The sequence below is a fragment of the Lemur catta genome, chromosome 1 (genome assembly GCF_020740605.2).
Source record: "Lemur catta isolate mLemCat1 chromosome 1, mLemCat1.pri, whole genome shotgun sequence".
Classification (NCBI taxonomy): Eukaryota; Metazoa; Chordata; class Mammalia; order Primates; family Lemuridae; genus Lemur; species Lemur catta.
Window position 1 is genome coordinate 126,876,582 of NC_059128.1, and position 6,000 is coordinate 126,882,581.

The window sequence follows — 6,000 nt, forward strand, 5'->3', positions numbered from 1 at the left end:
ATGCCGGCCAAACTTTTCGAGGCGGTGGGTCAGCATTTTACAGATGTGCTTGGGGACAGAAATGTTTTGGGTTACCGTCTGCACGCTGCGCAGATGCCCTTTTCGTTCTTAAAACTTGTGCTTGCCACTTCCCCGGAGTTTTAATCTAGGTGTGCATGCAGACGTGATGGGATGCCACCTGGAAGACCAGGTGGATGCAGGCTCCCTCTGTCTTTGTGTCCTTTCTCCATACTCTACAATGAGTTTGGAAAGAACATGGTAGCCTGGGTTCTTTAATGTGATGGGTTAGGCTTTTGTAAGAACGGCGTGACTCTGCTTGACAACCTGGATTTGCCTTGGAATCCCCATGAAGGACACACAAAGTCCTCTGGGACAGAAATCAGGGAAGGAGGATGCAGATCTCTTTATTCCCCTCCTCCTCCTCCCCCTTTTAAAATAGATTTTACATTTTGGGTCATGGGAATTTGGGAGGAGGGGGGTCTTTTTTAAGCGAAAAAAAAATTACAACTAGAAAAAAGATTTTGTGGGGTAGAGGAAAGGTGATATAGCAGAGGTGAGTAGGGGCCCTATGTGAAGGTTTGTATGTCACACTGAGGAGTTTGGCATTTATGCCATAACCAGCAGGGTTTGTCAGATTTGTCTTTTACAAATTTAGCTCTGGTGATGATGTTAGAGGATGCCCTCTTCAGAAGGGAAAACGGCCACATTTCTAGTCAAGAGGTTATTGTACTAGTCAAGCCTGGAGATGTACTTGAACTGAAAGCTGGGGGAACGCCACCAAGGACAAGGACCTGAAAACCACAAGGATGTAATTTAGTGTTATCAAGGAGAAGAAGAAGCATAAGATGATCCCTAGGTTTCTACTTTGGGGGGACTGGGTGAGTCGTGATGCTACTAACTGATAGAGCAACTACTGGGAGGCAAACAAGTTTTGGGGTGAGTTCAGCTTTGGAAATGTTAAATTTCTGGTCTGTCGGACATTCCAGACCGAAGGTCATTGGGAAACTGATCTGGAGCTTGAGGTGGGATGAGACTTGGGGTTTGAGATGCGAATCTGGGCTCCATCTGTATGTAAATGGTGTTTGAAGCCTCTGAAAGAGGTGAGATTAACTCGGAGGGAGAGCTCCGGAAAAAAGTGAAAGAGACCTTGGACAGAGCTCTGCAGAACTTGGAAATCAATCGAGTGGTGAGGCCGGCCAGAGGCTGATCCCTGCAAAGTCTGCGGGAGGCGGGAGGTGAAAGCATCCTCAGAACCAAGCTCTTCCTCCCCCACCCGCCACCGGGGTTGGAGCTCTTACCAGCTCTGAAACTGTTGTCTGAAGCAGGGCTGTCAGCCACACATGCCTCGATTCATCTGGAGCCAGACTACAACCTTGGCACCAGTTCAAGATCATCTCACCCCTGCCTTCCTTTGCCCCAGACTCAAGCTTCTTTCTCCCTTGGGTATTGCTTTGCTCTCTCTTGCTCCCTTCGGACAGCCCTCTCCAAGTCCTCCCCCACGGGCACAACAGAACCCCATTCTGGGGAATCACCCTCCCTCCCCACCCCCACCCCACCGCAGTCCCGGGCTCTCAGGTGCTGCTCTCTCCATCTGAGCAATGGTTCTGGTTTGCATTACCTGGCTGGGGCTTGTTAAAAATATTCATTTACCAGCCCTACTGGCAAGGTTACATCTAGCAGGTGTAATGGGTTGAAGTGTGTCCTCCCGCAAAAGATGTTTTGAAGTCCTTACCACTGGTACCTGTGAATGTGGCCTCATTTGGAAATAAAGTCTTTGCAGATTTAATCAAAGTAAGATGAAGTCATACTAGATCAGAGTGCACCCTGAATCCAATGGTTCACATCCTTATAAGAAAAGGGAGAATTGGAGACAGCAACACAGGGCAGACACGTGGGGAAGGCAGCCGTGTGAAGACCGCGAGAGAGGCTGGGGTGATGAGGCCACAAGCCAAGGCACACCGTGGGTTGCCAGCACACAGCAGAAGCTGAGAGAGGCAGGGAGGGATTCTTCCCTAGTGACACCTTGATTCCCAACTTCCAGCCTCTGGGACTGTGAGAGAATGCAGTCCTGTGGTTTCAAACCACCCAGTTTGTAGTCCTTTGTTATGGGAGCCCCAGGAAGGGAACCCCGCAGATCTGAGGTGTGTGTGGTGGGGAGGGATGCCAGAGTCCACTTTTCTCAGGGTCCCTGGGTGATCCCGATGCTGTGCAGGGACACTGCCCTGAGAATTCTGCTTCCTCTGAAACCCAGAGGGATGAAAGCCTGCCCATTCTTCTGCACCCCACATTCTGCTCGCCCCAAAGCAGCTTTGGTGACATTACCTTCCCATCACCTGCCTTTCTCGTCCAAGCTTGTGCTGTCCAGCATTGCCACCATCTGTCACCAGGGTTGTTACTCTCTTCCATTCTTTGACTCACGCCCATTCACAAGTGGCCCCTGATCTGTCATTGTAGGTGGGGGGCATTCATTCTCAGGACTAGCACTGGTAGGCAATGGAGTCACAAATCTAATGAGCCTACGTTCACTGACTTCCGCCACCCATGCTTGTGGCAGTGCTGTGAACCTTCTCAACCCTGGAAATCGAAATGCCAACACCCTGTCTCCCATCTGGCATCCAGCAGTCCTCTCCTTTCTTTAAACCCTGACACCTGTGCTCCAATCTCATGGTGGCCACTAGTCTCCCAAAGGGGTCCCATTATCTTCCTTCCAGCCTGGACCCCGAGGTTAGCCCTGCAGCCTCACTCCCGCTCTGCCCCCTTCTTTGACCATGTTCACCCCCAAATGCCCAGCCTTAGGTCTCTCTACCCACCTTCTTCTGTGTCCTGTCATCACGGGGCTGGAGAAAAAGAGCTTGGAGATCCTGCCGTTATGAATGTGTGATCTTCAGTGGCAGCTGGGCTTTTTGGACAGCTCAAAAATCCTTGAGTATGTTATTCCCGATGTTCGTGATTCTCCCAAGGGCTGGTCTACACTTTACTGCCTTCAAGAGCAGATGCACCTTAAGGATAAAATGGATGTCCTCGGAGGAACCCCTTGACCCCCTTCCCCACCCTGCCCCACCCACTCCACCCCTCTGACCACCAGGGTCAGTGTCTCAGAGGTAGGACTGCTCTCTGTCCAAGGCTGCTCCCTGACTGCACCCCAGTTCCACCCTCCAACAATAGCTAACCTTGTCGAGGAATGATGCCATAACCCACTTTACAAAGTGTGTTCTCCCAACAGCCCCGTGACGAAGGGACTATAGGTATTTTCCTTTCATAGGGGAGGAAACCCAGGGCTCAGACCGATTCAGTAACTTGCCTAAAGTGACTGTCTTGGTTTGGGTTCCCCCAAAGCAGACCTCGAGACAAGGCTTAGGGAGAAGCAAGTTGATTTGGGAGGTGACCCCAGGAACCGTATGTCACGAAGTGGGCAAGATGAGACAGAGAAGGGGAAAAGCCAGAGAGTGGGGTGTCCCCACAGGTGACTGGAGCTGGGCCCTGTTGGGGCCGATCTGAGAAACTCTATGGAACACCCCTGGTGGTGGGCAGAGAGAGTGGTGGCCCACCCAAGGATGTCTATGTTCAATCCCTGTGAATTGAACTGTGAATATGTTGTGTTACAAAGCCGGTCTCCTTTTTAGGCTGCCTGTGGCTTCTAGAACGGTGCTGTCCAATACAGTAGCCACCCCCACCTGCGGCTTTTGAGCGCTGGAAATGTCTGAATTGACAGTAATCTATGTGTAAAATGCACACCGAATTTCGAAGACTTAAACAAACAAAATGCATAAAATATCTCAATAATTTGTATGTTGATTCATCTTGAAATAGGATATTTTGGAAATGTTGAGTTATATAAGATGTATCATTAAAGTTCATGTCATCTGTTCCTTTTTACTTTCTAAATGTGGCCATTGATCATCTGAGATGCAGCATGTGGGTGACATTCCCTTTCCACTGGACAGCACTGTCCTAAGGGGATTCCTACACCCGGGAGCCCCAGAAACAGATGTTCAAGTCCTTACACGAGTGTTCCACAAACACTAACACTTCAAAGTCAACATGTTCCAGACCAAAATAATCATTTTCCTTCTAACTCTCCCACACCTACTCTCCCTCTGTGCACTGTCTTGGCTAATGGACAACTGTCTGCGGCGTTGCACATGCTAGAACCCTGGCCCTCCCCCCGATTCTGCCCTGTCTTTCGGGACTGTCCCTAATTTATTATCAGTTGATTCTACCTCCTGCATACTTTTCACATTCAGGTCCTCTCCTCCACCCCCACGGTTCGTGGCTTTGTTAATTTCTCCTCTCTCACCTCCACTATTGTGGACATATACTAATTTATAGCCTTTTTGCTGTTCTGCTCATTTCCGTCTGCCCGAAGTCACTCGAGCTGCCATAATGACATTTATCAAAGGCAAAGCTGATCACATCTCTCCCCTGCTAACAATCAGGAAGGAGCTCCCCTCGTCTGCGGCCCCGTGTCTCAAAGTCTGATCCTCATTCATGGCTGTGCACCGATGAGTTTAGGTGGCACACTGAAGAACGTTTTCTTTTTGTAGTTAGGTATTCATGTCAACATCCACTGGAGAGAAGTAACAAATACGTAAAACCTGCGATTTCCCTGACATTGATGTTCAGAATAAAAAGTGAGTCGATTGAAAGAAAAGTTTAAAGAAGCAGTAGCGCAGACTAATGTAATAGCATTGGCCAAGCAAATAGTAGCTACAGGATACATTTCAGACTCATTAATAGGGTAGAAAACAAAACAAGCAAACAAAAACCCTTCAGGATCTAGATTCTATTTTTTTCTTCTGTAATCTGAGCTCCAGAAGGTCCCCTCTTCCAGTTGTTCCTCCACATTGGCAAGCTTCAGATCTCTGGGCTTGCTTCTTTTCCTCTGCCCAGTGTTCCAGCAAATACGATTCCTTTGCTTACACTCCCTGATCCACTCTGCCTTTCTTCTGGTGAGTGAGGATGATAACCAGACTTATAGGATTCAGCTCCAAGATTCTTCTCTTTGAAGAGTTCCAGACACTCTAGGGAGAATGAACACTCTGTCTTTGGTAGGCAGAGTCACGGTCACCCCATGATATCCTTATCCTGTCCCCAGAACCTGTGACTCTATCACCTTACAGGGCAAAAGAGACTTTGCAATGTGATAAAACTAAGGATCTTGAGATGGGGGCTCTCCTAGGCTACCCAGGTGACGTCAGTGTAGTCACAAGCATCCTCATAGGGGGAGAAGGGAAGCAGGAGAAGCCACAAGAAGTGAGTTCTCCCCTGGAGCATCTAGAAGCAATGCAGCCTTGCCCACTCATTTGAGACTTCTGACCTCCCGAACTGTAAGGGGAAACATTTGTGCATTGTAAGCCACAAAGTTTGTGCCTTTCATTAGAGCAGTCGTAGGAAATGCATACCCCGTCCTCTGTGCACCACTCGTACCTTGTATAATATAATCCTCAGCACGGAAACTCTCCTGCTGGTTTGCAATGATATTCCGTAGACCTTCTCTGTCTGCCTCACAGCCCCCATGAAACTGTGCTTGTCTTGTAGAAACTACGTCTTAAATATCCTTCCCCCTGCTACCCCCAGTGCCTTGCTTGCAATGTGGTAGGAATGCTGGGAAAGTGACATTCTGGAATTTGGGGAAAATTTTAAGAAGGTAGGAAGAGTGGACATTACCAAAGCTACAGAAAATTAAAGATGAGGAGTTGAAAATAGATCATCAGATTGAAGACGTCCCTTTTGGCCTCGGGGCTGGTTTCTTCCACACGACCACCCTCACACCCTGTAGACCTGGCTTTGTAGCCCTGGAGTTAACTGTCTGCTAGCAGGGATTAGGGCCGGGGGCAGGTCAGACCCTTACTGAAGGTAGGTGTCTAAGGGGGAGGCAGAAATTCAGATCTAGAACCAGGAAGGCCAGAGAAACTGGGAAGGTGGGAGCTGGGGCCTTGGTAGATCAGGTGGGAAAGCAACATGTCCTGGCCTATATCCGAGGTAGGGCCTGTGCCTGGG